Source organism: Loxodonta africana, chromosome 24 (genome assembly GCF_030014295.1).
Source record: "Loxodonta africana isolate mLoxAfr1 chromosome 24, mLoxAfr1.hap2, whole genome shotgun sequence".
Taxonomy (NCBI): Eukaryota; Metazoa; Chordata; class Mammalia; order Proboscidea; family Elephantidae; genus Loxodonta; species Loxodonta africana.
Genome location: NC_087365.1, coordinates 25,099,192 through 25,127,077, shown reverse-complemented (window position 1 = coordinate 25,127,077; position 27,886 = coordinate 25,099,192). Strand labels below are relative to the sequence as shown.

The 27,886-nt window shown below is 41.1% G+C and overlaps 1 long non-coding RNA gene across 1 annotated transcript in view; it reads right to left on the bottom strand.

The window, feature by feature from the left end:
* Positions 1–3,449: 3,449 nt before the first annotated feature.
* LOC111751118 (uncharacterized) overlaps positions 3,450–27,886 on the bottom strand; it is a 41,683-nt gene continuing 17,246 nt past the window's right edge. Inside the window, exon 4 of the long non-coding RNA XR_010319218.1 lies at positions 3,450–27,440. This is a non-coding gene — a long non-coding RNA (uncharacterized LOC111751118). The remainder of the gene's footprint in view (positions 27,441–27,886) is intronic.

Sequence of the window (27,886 nt, the reverse complement as noted above, 5' to 3'; positions counted from 1 at the left end):
GCACCTTGGAAGAAAGGCCTGGCAATCTACCTCTGCAAAATCAGTCACCAAAAACCCTATGGGTTACGGTTCTACTCTGACACATATGGGGTCACCATGAGTCTGAGTTGACCCGCTGGCAACATTTTAAAACTTTTATCTTTTTAAGCTCCTCACTGATTAAATTTTTATTCATAACTTTTTTTTTATTGTGCTTTAAGTGAATACAAATCAAGTCAGTCTCTCACACAAAAACTTGTATACACCTTGCTACGTACTCCCAACTGCTCTCCGCCTAATGAGACAGCCCGCTCCCTCCCTCCACTCTCTCTTTTCATGTCCATTTCACCAGCTTCTAACCCCCTCTACCCTCTCATCTCCCCTCCAGGGAGGAAATCCCAACATAGTCTCAAGTGTCCACCTGATCCAAGGAGCTTACTCCTTACCAGTATCATTTTCTGTCTTATAGTCCAGTCCAATCCCTGCCTGAAGAGTTGACTTTGGGAATGGTTCCTGTCCTGGGCCAACAGAAGGTCTGGGGGCCATGACCACTGGGGTCCTTCTAGTCTCGATCAGACCATTGAGTCTGGTCTTTTTGCGAGAATTTGGGGTCTGCATCCCACTGTTGTTCGTAACTTTTTATCACATGGGTTTGGCTTCAGTTTATATCTTTAAAATCTTTGTAAAGCTTTCCTTCATTGTCCTTTAGTTTTGTGCTTCATCCTTTATGGTTCTTTTTAAAACTCTTCACTGTTCTTTGGGGAATGTTAAGCTATAATCTTATCCTGCCTTTTTTCTTCTCTTGCCTTCTATAGCTCCAATTTTAAATCATTACCGTTTTATTGATTTATCTTATGCCTTTACTTTCACTGGCTTTTTTCACCTCACCCTACCTACCCCTGGACTTTTTTTTTTTTTTTTACCCTGTTCTACTTTTAAATTTCCCTATCTTCTTCCTAACTCATTTGATTTCTTCTGCATTGTTTTAATTCTCATTGATTTAGTGCTTCACTGAGGCAGTGGGTTGTCCTGAGTGACAGCAGGACTTTGGTATCAGGTCACCTGAGTCAAATTCTGTCTCCACCTCTACCGGCTGGGGAGGCTTGGGCTAGTTGTTGGACTTTTCTGTGCCTCAGTTTCTTCATCCATAAAATAAGAATAAGAACAGTACCTAATTCATAGGGTTGTTGTTAGCACTGTTGAGTCTACTCCAACTCGTAATAACCTTAGGTACACTAGAACAAAATGTTGCCGGGTCCTGCTTCACCTTCACAATTGCCCAGCATGTTCGAGTCCATTGTTGTAGTTACTGTGCCAGTCTGTTACTGGAATAAGGTTCTTGCCTCTCACTGGTCAAGAATGAAGAGGTAAGGCACGCAGAATTTTCCACATGAGCAAAGCTTTATTGAAGAGGCTTGCAAGCGGAGACGAGGAGGGCCTAAAGCAACGCATACCCCCGTCTCACAGAACAAAAGACGAGCCTGGGTTTTTAAAAGTTCTAGGGCTCGAAAAGATTCATGTTTATTTATAGGCACAGGCGGGGATATGTTAACTAAGGTGCACACACAGTAGCTTTCCAAGAGGGCTCCTGTCCCTGAGGCCTCTGGGATTCATAGCACTACTTACTACAGGATGTCGCTCCTGCAGAGTCTCCCAGCTGCTGCTGCAGCCCCTCACTGCCCCTGGTGGAAGGTCACACAGTGGTCACAGGTGGATGTTCTGTGCACATCCATGGAGCTGGTTTTCTCCAGCTGCTTCTGAAAGACAACTTTAAAGAAGTTTGCAAGCTATTTTCTGATACCCTACCCCATTGTTCTGGGGAATGGCTTTGTTTCTGCACCCTGACCCATATCTTGTTACTTTGTTTGCAGATTTGGGGGTTCCTCTGATCCCTGTCTTAAATCCACCTAACTGAGTTTCTCCCATGCTTTTCTTGGCCCTCTGCTTTATCAAACATGATGTCTTTCTCTAGGGATTGATCTCTCCTGATGAAATATCCAAAGCAAGGGAGTCAAACAATGTTCTGTTGTGATCCATAGCGTTTTCATTGGCTAGTCTTTGGAAGTAGATCGCCAGGCCTTTCTTCCTAGTTTGTGTCAGTCTGGAAGTTCTGCTGAAACCTATCCACCATGGGTGACCCTGCTGGTACTTGAAATACCAGTGGCATAGCTCCTCCAGCATTTCAGCAACATGGAAGCTATCACTGTACGAGAAACTGACAGGTGGTAGCATGATGTTACAGGGAGAATTAAAGGTATGAGCATATGAGGACAGTGCTTGCTCACAGTAAGCACTACTCATCTTGGTATTTTTATTTATGTAGGGTGGTATTGAGTCTCCAAGTAGGACCCCAGAGATCCTCACCTCCTGGTATTCACCTCTGTGGAGTCCTCTCTCATGTGGAATGGGGAAGCATGACTTGTGTAACGAATAGGACATTGGCAGGAATGATGGTGAGTGCTTTTGGGACTTGTGTCACCTTGGAAACTCTCTGGAGGAAGCCAGCTGCCATGTCATAGGAACTGAGACCTTGTGCCAATAGCAATGTGAGTCAGCCATCTTGGACGGGAATCCTCCAGCCCCATCAAGGCTTCAGACGACGGCAGCCCCGATGGACATCTCGACTGCAACCTCATGAAAGACTGAGGCAGAACTGCCCAGCTAGTCTGCCTCCGAATTCCTGCCCCACCCACAGAAACTGTGTGAGGTAATAAATGTTTCCTATAGTGTTAAGCTGCTAAATTTTGAGTTAATGTATTACGCATTTATAGATAACTAAAACATACAGCTTTTTAAGTTTCTTTCACTGGACTTGTTTTTTAATAAAAATAATCATTTTCTGAACTCACATTTTACTTATTTAGGCCTTCTTTTTTTTTTTTTAAACTTCTTCCACTTTCATTGTGATTTCTACCCCCTTTTCCTTTTAGAAATCCTTGGGTGGTAGATGTACTTGGCTGCTAACCAAAAGGTTGGAGGTTTGAGTCCACCCAAACATGCCTCAGAAGAAAGGCCTGGTTATCTGGTTCTGAAAAATCAGCCACTGAAAACCCAATCGAGCACAGTTCTACTCTGACGCACATGGGGTAGCCATGAGTTGAGAACAACTCCAAGAAAACTGATTCCTTTTAGGCTTATTTTCTTAACAGCAGGGCAAGGTACTGGGGAAAGAAACTTTCATTCCCAGCTTCCCTCTGGCTCCCCAGGACTCCTCAGCTAGGGTGAGGATGACTCCTACATAACTCCCAGCAGACTGAGAAAACTTCCTGCTTCAATTTGCCATGGGACCACAGGCCTGAGCCAGTACATTGGATTGGGTTGGATTGGGTTGGGTTGGGTTCGGTCGGGTTGGGTTGGGTTGGGTCGGGTTGGGTTGGGTTGGGTCGGGTTGGGTTGGCTTGGGTCGGGTCGGATTGGGTTGGGTTGGGTTGGGTTGGGTTGGGTTGGGTTGGGTTGGGTTGGGTTGGGTTGGGTTGGGTTGACATCTTCCACCCACGAGCCTCAGGTAAGGACCTAAACGCTGTGAAACCCTCACACGTTTTGGATTGGGAGGGAGCCAATAGTGACGAGAATCAGAAGGGGCTGGAGAAGAATCAGGTGGCCTGCAGTCAGCTCAGATGTCTCTGGTAGGCAGGTGAATCAGGGTTTGTGGTTAGTCTCAGGAGGGTCTATGAAGGAGTTGTTTCCTTCTTGGTGAGTCTTTTGTGCCCATCAATTCCACCTCTGGCACCAGGCAGACTAGTTGGGGTGGAGATGCTCCTGCCCTTTCAGATTATCTTTCCTCCCCAGGGGCATCAGGGGGCAGGAATTGGCTGCAATCCTTGGCAGCACAGCATTACAACTCTGAAGTTCAAGTAGAGAACTGTGTAACCTTGGTGCGTACTTAACTTCTTTATGCCTCAGTGGCCCCTCTGTATATAGGAAAACAACAGCCCTATACATAACCTTATTGAGAGGTTTAAAGGGGCAAACAAGTGGATTAGGCCCTGGCACAGGGTAAGCTCTCAATAAACATCAGCTCTTCCAGGGCAAAGTCATAGAAGCCTCACAGACAAATCCAAACACCCTGAGAGATCAATTACTGGTCTGAGGGCTGGGGTTCATGGCCTTGGAGGACATCTAGCTCAATTGGCATAACATAGTCTATAAAGAAATTGTTCTACAGCTGACTGTGCTGAGTAGCATTTGGGATCTTAAAAGCCTGCAAGCGGCCATCTGAGCCACATCTACTGGTCCCATCCCGTCTGGAACAAAGGAAAATGAAGAAGACCAAAGACACAGGGAAGAGATTAGTCCAAAGAACTAATGGACCACAACTACCATAACCTCCACCAGACTGAGCCCAGAACAACTAGATGGTGCCCAGTTACTGCCACCGACTGCTCTGACAGGGATCACAATAGAGGGTCCCAAGCAGAGCGGGAGAAAAATACAGGAAAAAATTCAAAACACTTCCACCCCCCAAAAAATACCAAGCTTATTGATCTGACAGAGACTAGAGAAACACCCAAAATATGGCCCCCAGACATCTTTTTAACTCAGTACTGAAGTCACCCCTGAGGCTCACTCCTCAGCCAAAGATGAGACAGGTCTATATGGCCATCAATAACACATGTGAGAAACAGGCTTCATAGTTCAATTTATGCATAGGAGACTAATGGATATACCAACCCAAAAGCAAAGGCTAGAAGGCAAGAGGGAACAGGAAAACTGGACAAAATGGAAACAGGGAACCCAGGGTGAAGAAGGAGAGAGTGCTGACACATCGCCAGGTTGGCAACCAATGTCACAAAACAATTTATATATTAACTGTTTAATGAGAAACTAATTTGCTTGGTAAACTTTCACCTAAATCACAATTTAAAAAAAAGCAAAGGAAAAAAAAAAAGGCAAAGAGATTTGGATTGTCAGCATTTACTGACTCAGCCTTGGCTGCACATTGGAAGTACTTGTGTATGTTTTAAAAATCCTCAGGTGAACTTCTGCTAAGGGTGATGGAAGAATTGGGGAACAGTCAATGGTAATGGGTGAAAAACATACGAACATAATTAATGCCATTGAACTACACAAATGAAGATTGTAGAAACAGCAAATGTTCTGATATCCGTATAAGACAAAAGTTCCTAGCTGTGGAAAATTCCACTGCCTCAAGCAGCTTGCTTGGCATAACCCATAGCTTTACATTAATATCCCAGTTCCTTTGTTTGACACACCTCATAGCTTTACATTAAATTTCTGGTTCCCCTCTCCTTAACTGCTGCCCAAAACCAGAGGAAATTGGTAGAAACCGGTTTAGGTGCCATGTTGACGTTCAGGATAACCTTTTAAACCTCATACATGGTAACTTTCTTGCCTCTGGGTGGAGTTTAACTGCCATTTTCTGAACATGTGATGTATGAAGTTATATGTAAACCCCATTGTGCCTGTGTTGTATGATTAAGAATGTTGCTGATGTAACTCGTATGAACTTCCTACTTCTAAACCCCTTAAAAGTAACCTTCAGCATTGCCTTTGCTGAGTAGTTTTGGTGGCAGCAGCCCCAACTGTTTCCTTTCCTTGCGCAATGAAATAAAGGTAGCTTTCCACTCTCCCACCTCAGTCTCTCATTTATTGGCTAAGATGAGTTGTGCTGAGCAGAACCTGGGGTTTCCGCAGGACAACGTATATACTTTGCACAATAATAATCATAATAAATCCCTAAGACTGGGCTGGACCTAAGATCACTTCGCTCAGAACCTCTGAAGGTGGGAGCCCAGGCTTCAGTGTGTTTTTAAAGCTCCCCCAGGAGATTCCACCGTGGCGCCAGGGCTGAGAACCATTGCCTTAGGGGGACAGGTGCCAGCCATCCCTCAAGGCCTGGTTCACACCAGGATTTTCCTGACTCAATAGAATTTTTCCTTCCAAGTCTCTGTAGGGCCCCTGAAGGGGAGCTTTTTGCCTTGAGGGTGTCTGAACCATCTCCTCCCCTCTCTCTAGCCCCCCTTCAGATCGCAAACCTTACCCAGCTTCAGGAGAAAATAGCTTCCTGAATTTTGTGCTGATAGAGGAAAAGTTCTCACTGACTCACCCCTGCTTTCTCCCCCACTCCCTCCTCAGTGGAGGCCCCTTCCTGGGTGAAGTTCCTGAAAAATCCTCCTTTGATATTTCTCTGGGAACTCAACTCTTAAAGGCAGTGACAACAATGTATGAATTCACTTATTCCTAGGGACTGGTTATGATGTATGATATAAAATTATTTCAAACAAGGAACCATAACTCAATATTATTTATCCTAAACATGGTTTAAAAAAAAAAACTATAGGGTCGCTATGAGTTGGAATTGACTCGATGGCACTGGGTTTTTGGATTTTTAAACATGGTTTAATAGCTGGGAATTTATTCATATTATATCTTTTTCCTAAACGCGTGGAGAGGTAAAAGGCCTAATACTGAGTATGGGTGGAGAGATGAATGCTTTAAAATCAGCCCTAGAGAGAACATATATTAAAAATTGACTTTTTGTGAATAATGTAAAAGGAGAAATTAAATATTTTTCTCCCCCAATTACTGGTCAATTACCCTAATACGATTTATTGAGTAGTCCTTCCCTGTTTTTTGTGTTGTTTTGTTAACATTGTATTCCCTTAAACTTAAAAAAAAATTATTTGAATCTGTGGATTCCATTATAATTCCCTAAGTCCTACAAAAAAAAAAAAATTTTTTTTAATTCCAATAATTCCTAAAATCTTGGAAATTCATATGTTCATTCCTGAATGAAAGACTTGTCAGAGACTTGTTCATTTTACTGATCTTTTGAAAGAATGAATTTTTTAAAATGTTTATGTAGCAAAGTTTCATGATTTATTTTTAAAAATAAGAAGAGTCTGTGGCTTGAACAGAGCTTCTAGCCCTAATTCAGGCTACAGTGTGAGGTAAGGGATACTAATTAGGTGTATCTAGGTGACCTTGGGTCATATCACTGTTGCCAGAGCCCCTAAAAAGTTATAATACCATCATAATAAATATTATTCAACTGGGGCAAAGTGTGATTTTTCCTTAAAAAAATAAAAGAAGTGTATTTAGTCTTTTACCAATTTATTGGTTGATGCTTTTATCTGATTTCTTCTATTTATGTTTCCTGGATTCATCTCATTGCTATTTTCTCAACTTCTGAGTTGGATAATTAGTTAATTTACTTTAATTTGATAAACTGTTTTAATTCTCCTGGAATCTAGATTTCTGGCTTCCATGGACACTGGTGTAACCCACATAGGTCATTGCCCTTAGGTATCCTTTTGAACCTTGAGCCTTGAAAAAAATTGGTTTCTAAAAGCCACCATTGAGTCAAACAATGGTCTAAGTAAACTAACAAGACCATATGCCTTGGGCATTGCATTATTTGAAGAACTCAGTTTTGGAAAACAGACTCCAAGGGTCAGACTGGGAGGTATGTTTAGGGTAAATTGTTAGTTAATTGCTCTTCAAGACAATTCTGTATGAAAATCTTTCCTGACCACAAATTGTTTATCAGTTCAGTTCAGACCCTTTTTTCCTTGGCAATGCTGATAATATTTGGTATAAGTATTTTGAAGTTCTCTCATCTTCTGAATATTTTACATATTCTATTTGAAATGTTACCCTTATTTACAAATCATATATTCAATAAACTTCAGTTTCTATTATTGGCTTAATACATTTTTTGTTTTAACACATTGTATATTGTTAAACTGAAAACTTTTTAAGCTATGAATTCTCCTCTCAAGTACAGTTTTGGTCCACTGCATAAATTTTGATATTTAATTTGTCATTTTTATTTTCTGAAGAGTTGTGGTTTTGATTTTTTTTTTTCGTCTTTATCTCAAATGTTATTTAGAAGGGTAATTTTTTAAGTTTCCAAGTAGTTAATTTTTATTTTTAAATCTCATTTAACTAATTACTTTTGTTAATTATTAAGATTCTCTGTCATGTTATTTATGTGTCTTCCCTGATAGGTCGATACTTAGTGATATTGAATTAAATCTTTTTGATGACTATGTTTTACTTAGTTTCTCTTAAGATTTCTAACAGTTTTTTGTTTTAAATATTTTAATGTAATACAATTCATTGCAAAAGGAACACGTAAATCTTTAGTGTGAATTTTATTAATGTGACAAGGCCTTGAATTCTACCTGACTGGTTGTAATCTACTACCTTGATTTTTTTTATTTCTACTTCCCTGGTATCATTTTTACTTTTCTTAAATTTTTAACTTTTTTGGTTACTTCATTATACATGTAGCTTGTAAATAGCATACGGTTATGATTTTGTGTCCTAATCTGCAGTGTTGTCTTTTAATAATAGTTTAATCACCTTACATTTATCATTACAATTGATATAGTTCTTACATACGCATTTAGTTTTTTGTTATTTTTTTCTTTATTTTCTAACTTTTGCTATATGGGCTGCATTTTCTATACCTTTATAATCTCCAGTAACGTAGAATGTATGCATCCTATTTTTAACCATACTGGTGATTGGCTTTAAAATTTTTCCCAAAAACATTCTTTAATCTATGATTCTTTTTCAGAACTAACAGCAAAACTCTCTTTGGAGCTATCCTGAAATTGATAATATAATCCAAGATTTTAGATCAACATTATTATTAATAAATTACATTATAAAGTAAATTACTAATTATTACTAAACTATTATATTTGATATTGTATGTATTCTTTCAAGAATCATTTTTTTCCCCAATGTTATTGAAATCTGCTCTACAATAATTACGAGGATTTTCTACTTTCAACTGTATATTCCAACCCACTCTTATACCACACCCCCATGTGTCCGTCAGTTTGTCGTACTGTGGGGGCTTGTGTGTTGCTGTGACGCTGGAAGCTATGCCATCAGTATTCAGATACCAGCAGGATGACTCAGGTTTCAGCTGAGCTTCCAGACTAAGACAGACCAGGAAGAAGGACTCGGCAGTCTACTTCTGAAAAGCATTAGCCAGTGAAAACCTTATGAATAGCAGCGGAACATTGTCTGATATAGTGCAGGAAGATGAGCCCTCCAGGTTGGAAGGCACTCAAAAGATGACTGGGGAAGAGCTGCCTTCTCAAAGTAGAGTCAACCTTAATGACGTCGGTGGAGTAAAGCTTTCAGGACCTTCATCTGCTGATGTGGCACGACTCAAAATGAGAAGAAACAGCTGCAAACATCCATTAGTAATTGGAACCTGGAATGTATGAAGTACGAATCTAGGAAAATTAGAAATCGTCCAAAATGAAATGGAACACATAAACATTGATATCCTAGGCATCAGTGAGCTGAAATGGACTGGTATTGGCCATTTTGAATCGGATAATCATATAGTCTACTATGCTGGGAATGACAACTCAAGGAGGAATGGTGTTGCATTCATCGTCAAAAAGAACGTTTCAAGATCTATCCCAAAGTACAATGCTGTCAGTAATAGGATAATATCCATTCGCCTACAAGGAAGACCAGTTAATACGACTATTATTCAAATTTACGCACCAACCACTAGGGCCAAAGATGAAGAAATAGAAGATTTTTATCAGCTGCTGCAGTCTGAAATTGATCGAACATGCAATCAAGATGCATTGATAATTACTGGTGATTGGAATGCAAAAGTTGGAAACAAAGAAGGAGGATCAGTAGTTGGAAAATATGGCCTTGGTGATAGTAACAATGCCGGACATTGAATGATAGAATTTTGCAAGACCAACAACTTCTTCATCGAAAATACCTTCTTTCACCAACATAAACGGCAACTATACACACAAACCTTGCCAGATGGAACACACAGAAATCAAATTGACTACATCTGTGGAAAGAGACAGTGGAAAAGCTCAATATCATCAGTCGGAACAAGGCCAGGGGCCGACTGGAACAGACCATCCATTGCTCATATGCAAGTTCAAGCTGAAACTGAAGAAAATCAGAGCAAGTCCACAAGAGCCAAAATATGACCTTGAGTGTATCCCACCTGAATTTAGAGACCATCTCAAGAATAGATTTGATGCATTGAACACTAGTGACCGAAGACCATGGGAGCTGTGGAATGATATCAAGGACATCAACCATGAAGAAAGCAAGAGGTCACTGAAAAGACAGGAAAGAAAGAAAAGACCAAGATGGATGTCAGAGGACTCAAACTTGCTCTTGAGCGTCGAGCAGCTACAGCAAAAGAAAGAATTGATGAAGTAAAAGAACTGAACAGAAGATTTCAAAGGGCCTCTCGAGAAGACAAAGTAAAGTATTATAATAACATGTGCAAAGAGCTGGAGATGGAAAACCAAAAGGGAAGAACATGCTCAGCGTTTCTCAAGCTGAAAGAACTGAAGAAAAAATTCAAGCCTTGAGTTGCAATAGCGAAGGATTCCATGGGGAAAATGTTAAATGACCCAGGAAGCATCAAAAGAAGATGGAAAGAATACACAGAGTCATTATACCAAAAAGAATTAGTCGATGTTCAACCATTTCAAGAGGTAGCATAGGATCAGGAACCGATGGTACTGAAGGAAGAAGTCCAAGCTGCTCTGAAGGCACTGGTGAAAAACAAGGCTCCAGGAATGGATGGAATATCAATTGAGATGTTTCAACAAACAGATGCAGCGCTGGAGGTGCTCACTCGCCTATGCCAAGAAATATGGAAGACAGCTTCCTGGCCAACTGACTGGAAGAGATCCATATTTATGCCTATTCCCAAGAAAGGTGATCCAACCGAATGTGGAAATTATAGAACAATATCATTAATATCACATGCAAGCAAAATTTTGCTGAAGATCATCCAAAAACGGCTTCAGCAGTATATTGACAGGGAACTGCCAGACATTCAGGCCAGTTTCAGAAGAGGATGTGGAACCAGGGATATCATTGCTGATGTCAGATGGATCCTGGCTGAAAGCAGAGAATGCCAGAAGGATGTTTGCCTGTGTTTTATTGACTATGCAAAGGCACTCAACTGTGTGGATCATAACAAACTATGGATAACACTGTAAAGAATGGGAATTCCAAAACACTTAATTGTGCTCATGAGGAACATTTACATAGATCAAGAGGCAGTTGTTTGGACAGAACAAGGGGATACTGATGGGTTTAAAGTCAGGAAAGGTGTGCATCAGGGTTGTATTCTTTCACCATACCTATTTAATCTGTATGCTGAACAAATAATATGAGAAGCTGGATTATATGAAGAAGAACGGGGCATCAGGATTGGAGGAAGACTCATTAACAACATGCGTTATGCAGATGACACAACCTTGCTTGCTGAAAGTGAAGAGGACTTGAAGCACTTACTAATAAAGATCAAAGACCATAGCCTTCAGTATGGATTGCACCTCAACATGAAGAAAACAAAAATCCTCACAACAGGACCAATGAGCAACATCATGATAAACGGAGAAAAGACTGAGGTTGTCAAGGATTTCATTTTACTTGGATCCACAATCAACAGCCATGGAAGCAGCAGTCAAAAAATCAAAAGATGCATTGCATTGGGTAAATCTGCTGCAAAGGGCCTCTTCAAAGTATTGAAGAGCAAAGATGTCACCCTGAAGACTAAGGTGCGCCTGACCCAAGCCATGGTATTTTCAATTGCATCATATCCACTTGAAAGCTGGACAATGAATAAGGAAGACCGAAGAAGAGTTGATGCCTTTGAATTGTGGTGTTGGCAAAAAATATTGAATATACCATGGACTGCCAAAAGAAGGAACAAACCTGTCTTAGAAGAAGTGCAGCCAGAATGCTCCTTAGAGGCAAGGATGGCGAGACTGCATTTTACATACTTTGGAAATGTTGTCAGGAGGGATCAGTCCCTGGAGAAGGACATCATGCTTGGCAGAGTACAGGGTCAGCGGAAAAGAGGGAGACCCTCAACGAGGTGGATTGACACAGTGGCTGCAACAATGAGCTCAAGCATAACAACGATTGTAAGGATGGCGCAGGACGAGGCAGTGTTTCGTTCTGTTTTTCATAGGGTCGCTATGAGTCGGAGCCGACTCGAGGACAGCTAACAACAACAACATCTTATACCACAACTTCTGCATTCCCGGGGTTTGAATTTTGCTTTCTTCTCCTGCCAGCTGGTATATATCTTTAAAGTACTAAAGCAGATGTTAAATACATATGTAAGGTGAAGCAATTTGGCCTTTTGTTCTTGGTCCTGAGAGCCAGACCACCTGGGGATCTGATATTGGCAGCCTCAAGAGCATGATATAATTTTCCTTTATATGTGATTAGGCCATGTTATAAAGGCTTTGAAGATGGGGGTTTAGTGGAGCTTCTGGTTTGGAAAGAGTGAACATTCTGATCTTGGGAGAATGTGTTCCCTGGGGGCATGGAAGTTCTGCTCTGGGGCCCTCCCCCACCTCACTCTATGTGTCTCTTCATTTATATCCTTTCTGGTTATAATAAATCGGTATTGTACTCTCCATGAACTCTGTGAGTCATCCCAGGGAATTATGGAAACCCACAGGAGCACGGAAAGCCAGCAGGAGCTGGGTCTGCCTATTGGCAGCATGAAGGACTTTGTCCTTTAACTTGTGTCCCCTGGCCTAGCCCTTGGTAATTAGAGATGAGAGAGAGAAAGCATTGGCTGGTCTAAAATGAAGGGAACCATGTGGTTTTCTGAGCTTGTGGCAGGTGCCCCCTGGCCTACCCGTGGATGGGCAAGAACGAAAGAGAGTGCCCCTTGGGTCAGCTGGTGATGAGGATAGAGAAGTGGAAAGATATGGACTGGATCCATTTTCAGGTATGTATTGGAGTCCTGCTGATCTTTACCATGCAGTTATCAGTGAAGGTGGGGTTTGCCCACAACGACCCTTGTTTAGAGCAGTTAGTGCAACATAGTATGTCCCTCTCTCTCTATTTCTCTCTCTCTTTATATATATACATATTACCAGTCTGCTTTGGTAAAGATTTACAGCCTTGGTAAGCCTTCATGGGTTAGTTCTACTCTGTCCTACAGGGTTGCTGTGAGTTGGACTCAACTTGACAGCAATGGGTTTTTGTTTTTCTTTATATATATTGTATATTATTTTTAAGTTTAAAATACAGTATTTTAAGTTTAAATTTTTGAATGGGTAGTACTGTCACATGATTCAAAAACCAAACCAAAGCATGTGAAAAATTACTCATTCTCTTCCCCTGTCTTCTCAGTATAACTTCCTCTAACAACCATTAGCCACAGTTTCTAGTTTCTCATGTTTCCCTTCATGTCTTTGCGAATAAACAAGCCAACACTAATTTAGATTCTTATATTTCCTACATGTTAATCCTTAAGGTAGAATATTACACACACTGGTCTGTAACTTGCTTCTTTCATGTAACAATTTATCTTGGTGATCTTTCCACAAAACTACATAAAAAGCTTCCATGTTCTTTTTTTTAAATAACTGCACGGTATTTTATTGTATGTTAGGTAGGATATATTTTTTTGAGATCTTGCATGTCTGAAAACGTTCTTATTTCTCCCTCACACATAAAAGACACACTGGTTGTGAAATCCTTGGGTCACAGCATTGTTCCCCTTAAAACTCTGTGGGGGTTGCTATTAAAGCCAGCCTGATTTTTGCTCCTTTGTTATCCTTTTTCTACCTGGATCCCACCTTTTTTACTCAAAGTTTAGATGCTTTGCTGGGATATCTTTAAATGTTATTAGATGTAGATCTTTTCATTGATTTTATTCAGGAGACAATATGCTTCTTCAATCTGCATATTTCTCCATCTCAGGATAATTTTATTCTCTTATAGATTCAGTGTTTAGGTCTACCCATTTGTTCTGGTCTCTTCCTGAGGAACACTAATTATATGTATGCTAGCACATCAGTTAAGGATTTTGAGTTCATCTTTATGTTTCAGAAAACCCAGATATCGGTATCTTAAACAAAATAGGGATTTATTTTGATCATATAATGGAATGTCCAGGGATACGCAATTTCTGGTCTTAGTCAAATGGTCTAAGGATATTTGAGCCCAGGGCCCTGATTCCGTTGGCTTTTCCCCCTCATGGTCAAAATACGGCTGCTCCAGCAGCAGCTATCACATCTATGATCCAAGGAGAAGGAAGAGGCCAGAGGGAGGAAGGGTTGGCACCTATATCAGGAAGCGATGCTATTCCAGCAATACCCACTAAACTTCAGTTTATGTCTCGTTGGGAAGAAATATGCCACATGTTCACACTTGGCTGCAAGGGAGATGGTAAAATGTTTTTAATGCCATCTCCAACAAAACTAAGATTATGTCAGTAAGGCAAACAGAGAATGGGTATTTCCATTGTGTCTCTGACACAGTTATGTGTTCTCTGTATTAGAACTATCAACTTCTCTGTTCTTTTTCTCTGCATTTAAGGAGAACTTTTAAAGGTCATCATGCAAAATGAATTTTAATTCTATTCTTGAGGTTTAGTTTTCTTGCAATATCTTTTTTTTTTTTTGCTTCAAATCTTTTTTTTTAATAAAATAGAATTACAAATAAAGTCTTCAGTGTCCATGTCCCTGATCCCATTCCCCCCCTCCCATTGGTAGAAATGATCCTTACCTTGGACTTGCCCATTCCCAAGCACATTTTTCTACTTTTACTCTATGTGATAAATGTAAAACGTTATTGTTTTTGCAATGTCTTCGGATTTTATCTGTCCTTGGCTTTCTAACTTACCCTATTGTCTTTCCATCCCAACCATATCTTTCTACATGTTTTTTTGCTCACTTTTCAAAGCCATAGCTGCTTCTTGTATACTGAGTGTGTCACAGTAGACATTTTTGGAATGTCCCCTCGACCCATTGCACACTCCTTTTCTCTAATAGCCTCCTTGGCTTTGGGGGAAGACTTGAATTCTATGTGATCTTGCCTTCTTGGCTATAGGCGACTGAACCAAAGTCAGCCAATTGACTCAAGACAGAAGATTGGATTATCTCCACTGGAAATTTGGAATTAGAATTTAAAGACAATGTGTTACCCTGGTTGGAAATTGGCGACAAGTTATTTAGGGAATGTTAGACAGCACTAGTGTGCTGCTAGATGTTTATTAATCAACTCTCCAGGAAAAATATATGTGCTGTCTTTCTTTAAAAAATAGGGGTGAAAAAGTGTGGGGCCAGTACTCCCTGAAGGTATGGTTTTCAGTTTTCTCTCTGGTCCAGTCTTTGGGTCTCTAAACTTTTTACTATGAAAAATTTCAATCATACACACAAGCAGAAAAAGTACAATGAACCTCCGTGCACCTGTCACTCAGCTTCAACAATTATCAACTCTCAACCAATCTTGTTTTATCTCAACCGCACCTACTTTCTCCTGCCCCTCCCTCCATCATTAGATTAACTTAAAGCAATTCCCAGGCAAATAATTTCATCCATAAATAGTTCAGCAGGTATATAAAAAAGGACTTGTTTTTTAATAATCCCTCCTTCATGGATTGAATTGTGCCCCCCAAAATACGTGTCAATTTGGTTAGGATGATTTCCAGTATTCTGCGGTTGTCCTCCATTTTGTGATTGATACAATTTTCCTATATGTTGTAAATCCTAATCTCTGTCTGTGGTTAATGAGGCAAGATTAGATAATGTTAAAGAGGATTAGAGTAGAATGTAAACCCTTGCTCAGGTCACATCCCTGATCAAATGTAAAGGGAGTTTGGCTGCATCACCTTTTATCTTACGAGAGATAAAAAGAAAAGGAAGGGAGCGGAGAGTGGGGGGCGCTCAAACCACCAAGAAACAAGAGCCAGGAAACAATAGCCCATCCTTTGAACCTGGGGCCCCTGCACTGAGAAGCTCCTCAACCAGAGGAAGATTGATAACAAGGACCTTCCTCCAGAGCCAAGAGAGAGAGAAAGCCTTCCCCTAGAACTAATATCCTGAATTTGGACTTGTAGCTCCTAGAGAGAGAGAATAAATTTCTCTCTATGAGAGAATAAATTTCTGCTTGTTAAAGCCATCCACTTGTGGTATTTCTGTTACAGCAGCACTAGATAACTATGATGCCCTCAAAATCACCATCACACTTCAAAATTAGCAATAATTCCTAAATATCAAATATTTAGTTCAAATTGCCCAGTTGTCTCATAAATGTTTAAAAAAAAATTTTTTTTTTACTCATAAATGTTTATGTGTGTGTCAAATATATCTGTACCAAAATATTTGCCATTTCAACATTCTTCCTGTGTACAGTTCAGTGACATTAACTTACGTTCATCATGTTATTCAATCATCACCCTTATCTGTTCCCCAATTGTTCCATCATCATAAATGTTTTTAACGCCAGAATTAGGTCTACACATTACATTTGGTTGCTTAAGTTTCTTTTAATCTATTGGTTCTTCCCCTCCACCTTTTCATTGCCACATACATGTTTGAGAAACTCAGTCCTTTGCCCTGTGTAATTTCCTACAGTCTACATTTCCCTCATTGCACCCCATGTTGTTGTTTAAGATGTTGCGTTCCTCTTTTCCCAGTGTGTCCTGTAAACTCAGAGTTACATCAAGTCTCAGTCAGGCTAAATTTTTGTAAAGAATATCTTGAATGTAGCACTGTATACTCCTTATTGCATCTTACAATTTTCTTTTTTTTATTGTGCTTTAAGTGAAAGTTTACAAATCAAGTCAATCTCTCATACAAAAACTTATACACACCTTGCTATGTTCTCCTAGCTGCTCTCCCCCTAAAGAGACAGCACACTCCTCTTCACACTGTATTTCCCATGTCCCTTCAACCAACTCCTGTCCTCCTCTGGCTTTTCATCTCGCCTCCAGACAGGAGCTGCCCACATAGTCTCATGTGTCTACTTGAGCCAAGAGGCTCACTCCTCATCAGTATCATTTTCTGTCTTATAGTCCAGTCCAATCCCTGTCTGAAGGGTTGGCTTTGGGAATGGTTCCAGTCTTGGGCTAAGAGAGGGTCCAGGGACCATGACCTCTGGGGTCCGTCTAGTCTCAGTCAGACCATTAAGTCTGGTCTTTTTATAAGAATTTGAGATCTGCATCCCACTGTTCTCCTGCTCCATCAGGGATTTACTACTGTGTCCCTTTCAGGGCAGTCATCAGCTGTAGCCAGGCACCGTCTAGTTCTTTCCGGTCTCAGGCTGATATAGTCTCTGGTTTATGTGGCCCTTTCTGTCTCTTGGGCTCATAATTACCTTGTGTCTTTGGTGTTCTTCATTCTCCTTTGCTCCTGGTGAGTTGAGACCAATTGATGCATCTCAGATGGCCGCTTGCTAGCATTGAAGACCCCAGACGCCACTCACCAAGGTGGGATGCAGAACATTTTCTTAATACATTTTCTTATGCCAATTGACCTAGATGTCCCTTAACGCTGTGGTCCCCACACCATGATCCCTGCTACTCTGGCCTTCGAAGTGTTCAGTTGTACTCAGGAAACTTCTTTGCTTTTGGTTTAGTCCAGTTGTGCTGACTTATCCTGTATCATGTGTTGTCTTTCCCTTCATCTAAAATAGTTCTTGTCTACTATCTAATAATTTTCTTTCTTTTTTAAAGGCAGTATCTGTTTTTCTTGAAGTGACATTTAGGTATGTTATGCAGTAAATCTTGAGTCCAGCCTCTTTCCCTCTCTTACTTTATTCTTCCTTCCCATCTTCCTTCTTTCCACTTCCCTTCACTCTCCTCTTTTTTTTCTTTATTTAAATTTTTTGTGTTTTTGGTGAAAGTTTACAATGCAAATGGGTTTCTCATTAAAAAATTTATACACAAAGTGTTTTGTGACATTGGTTGAAATCCCCGCAATGTGTCAGCACTCTCCCCCTTTACCTTTACACCCGGTTCCCCATGTCCATTAGTTCAATTTTCCTGTCCTTCCTGCCTTCTCGTCTTTGCTTTTTGGTCTCATACACTTGACTGAACTAAGAAGCACATTCCTCACATGTGTTATTATTTATTTTATAGGCCTGTCTAGTCTTTGGCTGAAAGATGGACTTTGGAAGTGGCTTCAGTTCTGAGTTAGTAGGACATCCGGGGGCCATAGTCTCCAGGGTTCCTTCAGTCTCTGTCAGACCAGTAAGTCTGGTCTTTTTTTGTGTGAATTTTAATTTTGTTCTACATTTTTCTCCCTCTATGTCCAGGACCCTCTATTGTGATCCCTGTCAGAGCTGTCGATAGTGGTAGCCAGGAACCATCTAGTTCTTCTGGACTCAGGCTGGTGGAGATTGTAGTTCATGTGGCTAATATTTCCCTTTGTCTTTGGTTTTCTTCATTTTCCTTTTTTTTTTTCCAGGTGGGATGAGACCAATAAATGTATCTTAGATGACTGCTCGCAAGCTTTTAAGACCCCAAGCTACTCCCTGAAGTAAGACGAAGAACATTTTCTTTATGAACTATGTTATGCCAATTGACCAAGATGTCCCCCAAGACCATAGTCCCCAGCTATCAACCCCAGGTAACTCAGTCCCTCAAAATGTTTGGCTATGTCTAGGAAGCTTCTATGACTTTGCCCTTCATCAAGTTGTGCTGACTTTCCCTGTATTGTGTGTTGTCTTTCCCTTCACCAAAGTTAGCACTAGATAGTTAATGATTTCTCCTCCCTACCCCTCCCCTCTCTTGTAACCATCAATGATTGTTTTTTTCTATGTGTAAACCTTTTTTTGGGTTTTTGTAACAGTGGTCTCATACAATATTTTGCCATTTGTGATTGACTTATTTCACTCAGGACGATGCCCTCCACATTTATCCATGTTGTGAGATGGTTCACGGATTTATCATCATTCTTTACTGTTGTGTAGTATTCTATTGTGTGTATGTACCATAATTTGTTTATCCATTCATCTGTTGATGGGCACTTAGGTTCTTTTCATCTTTTTGCTATTGCGAATAATGTTGCAATAAACATGGGTATGCATACGTCCATTCGTGTGATGCCTCCTATTTCTTTAAGATATGTACCTAGGAGTGGGATTGCTGGATCATATGGTATTTCTACTTCTAGCTTTTTAAGGAAGCAGCATATTGTTTTCCATAGTGGTTGTACCATTTTACATTCCTACCTGCAGTGTATAAGAGTTCCAATCTCCCCATAACCTCTCCAACATTTCTTTTCTTTTTTATTAATGCCAGTAAAGTTGGGGTTAGATGGTATCTCATTGTCATTTTGATTTGTATTTCTGTAATGGCTTATGATCACAGGCATTTCCTATGTGTCTGTTAGCCACCGGAATGTTACCTGGTGAAATGTCTCTTAATGTTTTTGCCTATTTTTAAAATGGATTGTCTTTTTGTTGTTGAGGTGTTGAAGTATTCTATAGATTCGAGAGAGTAGATCCTTGTCGGATATGTTGTAGCCAAAAATTTTTCCCAGTCTATAGGTTCTGTCTTTACTCTTTTGGTGAAATCTTTTGATGAGCTTAAGTGTTTAATTTTTAGGATCTCCCAGTTATCTAGTTTATCTTCTGGTGTTTGTGCACTGTTAGTTACGGTTTGCATTGCATTTATGCCATGTATTAGGACCCTCTTTCTTTTCTTTCTAAATAAAACCAGTTGCCATTGAATCAATCCTGACTCATGGAGACCCCACGTGTTACAGAGCAGAACTACTTCATAGGGTTTTCTTGGCTGTAGTTTTAAAGGAAGCAGATTACCAGGCCTTTTTTCTGCCATGCTACTGAATGGGCTCAAACTGCCAATCTTTAGGTTACTAGCTAAGTCGTCTAGTGCTGGCATAGAGGAAATACTACAAGTGGATGCCTTTAACAAAGAGAAATTTATTCTCTCACAATCTAGGAGGATAGAAGTCTGAATTCAGGGTGCTAGCTCCAGGGGAAGGCTTTCTCTCTGTCAGCTCTGGGGAAGGTCCTGTCATAAACCTTCCCCTGGTCCAGAAACTTCTCAGTGCAGGAACCCTGGGTCCAAAGGACATGCTATTCTCATGGCTCTTATTTCTTGGTGGTATGAGGTTCCTAACTCTCTGTTTGCTTCCCTTTCCTTTTATCTCTTGTAAGATAAAAGATGATAACAGGCCACACCCCAGGGAAACTCCCTTTACATTGGATCCGGGATATGACTTGAGTAAGGGTGTTACATCCCACCTTAATCATCTTAAACATAATCTAACCTTGCCTCATTAGCCACTGGCAGAGATTAGGGTTTTCAACGCATGGGAAAATTACATCAATCACAAAATAAAGGACAACTACACAATACCGGGAGTCATGGCCTAACCAAGTTGACACATATTTTTGGAGGGCACAATTCAAATCATGACAGTAGTTGGGCACAAACCATTTGCACCACCTAGGGAACTGCTGTTTCTAAATGCTGTTATTGTTAGCTGTTATCATAGAGAGCTGCAAAAGAGAATATTTTTTAAAAAGAGCAATACCTCCCTACCCAGATACTTCCTGGTGATGCGCATATTTTTAATGTATTAGACACATAAGATGGGCTTGATGGTATGGAGGTCTCCACCTTTCATTCTACCCATCCAAGTCATGCGTTCCTTCTAGTTGGCAAAAAGGAAAACAATTTCCACACAGAAGATCAGATGGGTTTGAGGGCCCAAAATCCCCAGAAGGGGGCTTGATTCAATTCCTGAGTCCATAAGTTACGTGTTTGCCCCCAGCCAGTTATTCATGAGCCATTATTTCCTGTGCTCATATTTCCATAGATGTAAGAATACATTTAAAGTATTAAAAAGCAAAGATGTCACTTTAAGGACTAAGATGCACCTGACCCAAGTCATGGCATTTTCAGTCACCTCATAGGCATGTGAAAGCTGGACAATGAAGGAAAACCAAAGAAGAATTGATGCCTTTCAGTTATGGTGTTGGCAAAGAATATTGACTATACCATGGACTGTCAGCAGAACGAACAAATCTGTCTTGTAAGAAGTACAGCCAGAGTGCCCCTTGGAAGTGAGAATAGCGAGAGATTTCTTCTTACATGATTTGGACATGCTATCAGGAAGAACCAGTCCCTGGAGGACATCACGCTTGGTAAAGTAGAGGGTCAGCAAAAGAGAGGGAGACCCTCATTGAGATGAACTGACACAGTGGCTGCAACAATGGCCTCAAACATAGCAACAGTGGTGAGGGTGGCGCACGATCAGGTGGTATTTCATTCTATTATACACGGGGTCACTGTGAGTCAGAGCTGACTTGACACAGCACCTAGCAACAACAACCAAGAATACAGATTAAAGTGTTTCCCAAACTGGCCTGATTATAAAAATCCTGAGAGCTTTTTAAAAAGATTCCCAGGCCTCTGCCCAGGAGATTCTGATTTATTAGGTTCAGGATAAGTCTGTATTTTTAATAATCATCTGAGTAATTCTTACCAAGGTCCCAGGGTGGTGCAAACAGTTTGTGCTCAACTACTAACCTAAGGGTTTGTGGTTCAAACCCACCCAGTGGCATCAGGGAAGAAAGTCCTGTCAACCTGCGTCAGTAAAGATCACAGCCAAGAAAACCCTATGGAGCTCAGTTCTACTCTGAAGCATACGGGGTTGCCATGAGGGAGAAGCAACTCAATGGCGATGGATAATTCTTACCAACTGATAAGTCTGAAAAATACTGAGTTGGGAGATCATTAGGTCTCTGAGCCACAGAAATGGACCTCACCCAGCCTTCTGAAGAACTCTCAAGGTTCTCTCTCTCACACCCTACGTCTAGTCCATCAGCAAATTGTCTTGGCTACATCTTCAAAATGTATTCAGGATCTGACCCTTTTTTCACCCTCTCCACTGCTACCACCCTAGTCAAGCCCCATGCTCTCTCTTCTGGATTATTGCAGGAGCCTCCTAATGGGCTCACTCTTCCACCCTTGCTTCCTTGCTTGCCCATTGTCCATACAACAGCCAGAGTGGTCCTTTAAAAAAAAAAAGTCAGATGCCCTCTCCATCCTGCTCAAAACCTTCCAGTGGCCCCCCATCTAACTCAGTGAAAAAAAACACCAAAATTCTTACTCAAACCTACAAAGTCCCAATTGATAAACTTACCAGACTTGGTATCTGCTCCTTAGAAAGTGCTTAAACTGCTTCATCAGATTAGGAAATTGAAGATTTGCCATTGTTTCATGGAAACTGGATCAACAAAGCCACTGTTGCAACAGGAGAAAACTAGCGTTGGAAGGAAAATTACCCATCCATAAATATTAACCATAATGATTGTCACGTAAATTAAAATTGCAGAAAGTTTAGCCAACTCTGCGTCTTTACCTTTCTGATCTGCCCTTTGATGGAAAGCTTGGAAACAATTCTTAAGCTCTTTGCATAGTGGGCAGGACCACACAAATCCCCTTCGTCATCAGAACTGAGTATAGATGGCAGGTTAAGGGTGGAAATACGGAACACATCCAATTACCTGATGGTTTATTGCTCCCTTCAACCAAAGGGCCATAAATCTGTAGCCTGGTTGCGCTGGTACCATTGAGAAACTGCTGAAAGGAGGTTGGGAAGGCTGGCTGGGGGCAGGCAGCTGTGGAAAAATGCTCTAAAGGCCCCTGATATGCCAGCCAGGAAGCTAGTTGGTTCTTATAATAAATGCTGTAGCTCCCATTGAAGGAAGGGCAAGTCAGTTTGAAATGAACTGTTTTTGGGGAAGTGGGGGAAGGAAAGGAGAGTCGGTTGGAGTGAAGAGCATGAACGAGGATGGATTGGTTGCTGCTGGTGCCCTCCAGATTCTGCTTGCCTTTCGGATACGTCCCTTCCCCAAGTGCTATGAATGTTGGCTGCTAATGATGTTGCTGTTAGTTGCCGTTAAGTTGATTCTGACTCATGGCGACCTCATGTGTGCAGAGTAGAACTGCTCCATAGCGGTTCCTCCCACCCCATAGGGTTTTCAAGGCTGGGGACAAGCCTGTTTTCCAGGCAGCGTTTGAGTGTGTTCGAACTGCCAACCTTTTGGCTAGTAGTTGAACGCTTAACCGCTTTCACCACTCAGAAACTCCTGATGACTCGTAGCTGCCCCTTTCTCTAGAGAATCTTTCTTGGCCAACCAGAATCCCTTGTCTGAGAGGTTATCCACCCCCAGCAGCCTGCAGTAATGACTGTGACGTGTTGTGTAAAAGCCTGGCTCTCTTGTCCCAAGGTGAGGCCAACCTTGTGGCGCTATTCATGCTCCAGAGCTCCATTTGGGATGACACTAAGGCTAGGTTCCGGATGAAACCATACCTCTGGTTAACTTCTTCCTCCAATCTCCCTGCACCCTTCATTCCCCTTCTCCTGGGAGCTCTCCCTCATTAACTCTTGCACACCTATATCCCCGTCTCAGGCTCTGCTTTTAGGGAACCTCAAATATAAGTGTTATCTTGGAAGGTGTTTAGGATTATTCAGTTTTTCCCCCTAGAATCTAGGGAAGGAAGATGGAAAGTTATTGTCACCAAATTTATCTCCCTCAATTTTGAAATGGCCTTGGAATCTGTCCCCTCCTTTCCATTCCTACAGTCACCATCCTAATTCAAGGCATCATCAGCCCTTGCCCAGGCAGTAGTTCACAGAAGGTCTGTCTGCCTCAGTTTCTCCACATTTTCTCCAGAGCGCTTTTTACTGAAATTGTTAGGGTCACACTTAAGTCTGACTTTAAGCCTTTTGACACCTGCCCAGCTTGCTCCCAATCCCACTCTCTGCCTGCAGGAGGTAGTCCAAATTCCTTAGCATGGCCTTCAAGGCCCTTCCCAGGCTGGCTCTACCCCACCTTTCCAGTCTTCGGGCTCATCAAATTGGGCATTGATTTGCGTTGCCCACCCTCTCCACCTGCAATGAGTTTCCTTCTATCCTTGCACCTCCAATTCACTTGGAAGAACCTCGCTTTTTCTCCAAAGCCCCACCACCTAGACTGTGGCCCTCCACCATCCTTGTCTGCACCTACCCCGCACTATCACAGTAGGCCGTTCATACTAGGAACATTGACCTCATTATTAGTGGTATGTGAGTTTGCCTTCCCTGCTGGGATGTGGGCTTTTGTTTTTGCAATATGTTAAGCAATTATGTTTTGCTTATCCTCAAACTTCCTAATTCTTACACAAAGTAAGTGCTCGCTAAATTTCCGATAAACTGAATGAATATAGTTTTAGGGGCAAAAAGAGCCAGTTTTTCCCCCTGCACCTGGGATTTTACATGATTTAAGGAAAGATCTTCAGGCCAGAAAAACTGCTGGGACATTTCTTTCTAAGTACGACTAAAGCAGAGCTTGTCTCTAACCTACCTTTCCTTTCTTTCTGCAGCAATATTCTCTATCAGATATTCAATTCAACTATATTCATTAATGCCATGAGCTCAATGACTCCTGTATTATTCATTGTTGTGTAACAAATAATCTGAAATTTAGGGCTTAAAGCAATAATAAACATTATCTCTCACAGGTCAGGAATTTGGTAGTGGCTTGTCTGGGTGGCCCTGGCTCAGGGCTCATGAGGTTACAGTCAGATGTCAGTGGTGGCTGCAGTCCTCGGAAGGCTTTACCAAGTGTCGCTCATAAGGATGGCAAGTTGGTGTTGACAGGTTGGCCGCTCTCTGTATGGATTTCACTATGAAACTCTGAGTGGCCATACAGCATGAAAGCTAACTCCCTCCGCTTTTCCCAGTGAGCAACTCAAGAGGACAAGGCAGAAGATGCAATGCCTTTTACAACCTATTTTTGAAAGACATACACCATCACTCCTGCCATATTCTATTAATTCACAAGGCAGACTTGTTTGAACATAGGAGGGGACTGCACAAGGTCATGAATACCAGGAGGTGACAATCATGGAAACCATCTTGAACACCGATAACCACACCTAAATAGTTAAGATGTAACTTTTTTATAACCACATAGTAAAAGAGAGATAAAATACAAGAACACAATTAACCAAATGATTAGTAAGTCTTATATAATACCTACCATCCCTAGAGCCCTGAGGGTTGGAAAAATCTCATTAATGTCTAAAAGGAGGAGAGAGAGTTTCAGGACTATCATCAAGAATGATGTAGCTTAATAAATAATTTATTAATTTAAAAAAATACGTCAGTATACTCATGAATTTCAAAGGTACAAGAGCACAGCCTTATATAACATACCTTGGGACAAGCTAAACCCTAACACTCTTGTGTGGTAGTAAGCTATCAAATTTGAGACACCCTTGTACATATAGGAAACCCTGGTGGCATAGTGGTTAAGAGCTCTGGCTGCTAACCAAAAGGTCGGCAGTTTAAGTCCACCAGGGGCTCCTTGGAAACTCTATGGGACAGTTCTACTCTGTCCTATAGGGTCACCAAGAGTCGGAATCAACTTGAAGGCAGTGGGTTTTTTTGTTTGTACACATAATCAAGAAATTACATGGATTCTTTGCTTAAGAAATCTTACTTCCACATTCTTTAAAAGTGTCTCGTGGCCAAATAATTGTTTAGCTTAACTAATAAAGAATGTCTACCTTGAGCATTGTGCTTTTTCAAGATCTATCTATATGGAATCAAACTGACAACAGCAACTCAAAAGATTAGATAGAAAACTTAGGGGGCAGTGAGTTTATGTCAATGGGGTAGAAATAACTCAGAAAAAGAGGGTGAGAATGGTTGTACAACTCGAAGAATGTAATCAATGTCACTGAATTGTACACGTAGAAACCATTGAATTTGGTGTATGCTTTGCTGTGTATATTCTTGACAACTACAAAATAAGTAAAATTAAATTTTTAAAAAAGTGCCTCATGGGTTGCAGTGGCATTCACAATAGCTAAAAGGTAGAAACAGCCTAAACGCCCATCAACAAATGAATGGATAAATAAAATGTGGTATATACATACATGCATACAGTGGAATATTACTCTGCCATAGAGAAAATGAAGTCCTGATACATGCTACAACATGGACGAACCTTGAAAAGATGCTAAGTGAAATAAGTCAGAAATAAAAGAACAAATATTGTCTGATTCCGCTTATATGAAAAAACTAAAATAGGCAAGTGTATAGAGACCAAAGCTTATTTGGCGTTACCAGGGGTGGGTTGGAAGAAGGGGAAAGGAGGACCCATTGCTTAGAGGACACTGAGTTTCTGTTAAGGATGATGGGAAATTTTGGGAACAGATAAGGGTGATGGCTGACCATCACGATAAATGTAATGTCACTGAACTGTACATGTGTGAAGAAAGTCAAAATGGCAAATGTTTTATTATGTATACATTGACCACAATAAAAAAAAAATGCCCCATGGGAATCTATTCTTGGCCCTGTCCTATTCAACATGTTTATCAGTGATTTGAAATGAGAAAATGGAAGAAATGCTTATCAAATTGTAAATGACCCAAAACTTGAAGGAATAGTTCATTAGATAAGACCTGGTTTTTATGCAATCCCCAGGGGCTGGAATGTTGGACTGAACAAGTAAAATAAAATTTAACAGGAATACGTGAAAAGGACATATTCAAGTTCATTTAATCAATAAATCTTTAAGTCTCCAACCCACACCTCCCTTCTTTTAGAAAACATGCACTGTCCAGCCACTCTTGAGAAATGCCTCTTTGTCTCTATTTCTGTTGATAATTCATTCTGACAGTGTAAGGTGACTAACTTCAGGGGGGTAATGAGAATCAGCATCAGCCCAAGGCTGATTCCTATGAGATGGAGGTCAGACTCTCCAACCTTTTTACTGATTCTGACACCAGTCATCCCTCCCATGGCACCCTCTCTGTTGTATTTGGTAATTTGTTGCAATGGCCACACAGAGCTCACAGACCATACTCACAATTATGTGGTTTATTGGGGAAGTAACAGGTTACAATTTGGGATCAGGACCAACTTGGAAGTAACAAGAACAATTTAGGAGAAAGGATATAGTTTGTCAATTAGGTTGGCTTTCAGCCAAGATAGCCCTCCGCTCTGCTGCCACCAGGCCCTTCCACACAGGCCCTATGCTGCCAGGCCCTTTACTTGGGACTACTGCCCTGCTTGGGCAAGTGTTAAAACTCTTTAGCTCCACCAAGAAGTGCCCAGAGGCACCGCGCTCCACCAGCAAGACTCCTGTCCAAAGGCGGTCAGCTCTCTCACTCCATGGGTCAGTGACCACTCTAGCCACACTGCACCATAGGCTGGGAAGCCCAAAGCAGCTTTCTTATGCTGGTCTCCTGGTTCTCATTGCTCGTGACATCTTGTGCTATCTCATGCCATCTACAGTGTTACAGCTCTCTCTGTCTCCTGGGTCTAGGAAATTCTCAGCACAGGGGTCCTGGCTCCAAAGGGCACACTCCACTCCCGGCTTTTCTTCTTGATGGTAGTGAGGTCTTCTTCAACTTCTGTAGGATTGGCTCTTTTAAGCCTACCGGGATGGCAAAACTGACCAATGCTCTTGGTAGACCATAGGCACCTTATTTGCATGGTTGTCGTCCAATCCCTCAAGAGCTTTATACACCTTATTTGTATAGTCCCAGCCAATCATTTTGTGGGAGTTAAGAGACCATGGCTATACAGGCCATATAACAGTAATTCACTGCACCACAGACAGTTACGCCCTCCTCCAGGTTCTGCATCCTTCTCCATGGCCAGTCTAGGGAGGTGTTCAGGATTCTGGGGAAGGTCATACAGAGAGACTAGATAAGAAACATCCCTTCGCGCCTGAGTAGTGCTCATCAGTATCCTTTGTCCTAATCCTCACCCTCTTCCTTCTCACAAGGAATCACACTACTCCTTCCCTAAGAGTTCGCATATGGTGAAATGTCTCAGACAGCCTTCCCCTGTAGACAACCCTCATTTTGAATATTCCTTTAAACTTTAGAGGAATCTGACTTCCATCCTTTGGGCACCTAAAGACTCACTAGCATCACGCATGGTCATTTATCTTTTCCTAGAAGGAATAAGTATAAAGGTAGGTATATAACTATGGTCATCAAAGGAAAAATAAACTTGGAGCTCAAGTTCTCATGAAACTGTGATTGGGAAAACAAAAGCTCTGTTTTACTCAGTGTAAGTTAAGTAATGCTTCAATAAAAAACTCCAAGATCTAAGTGGCTCAA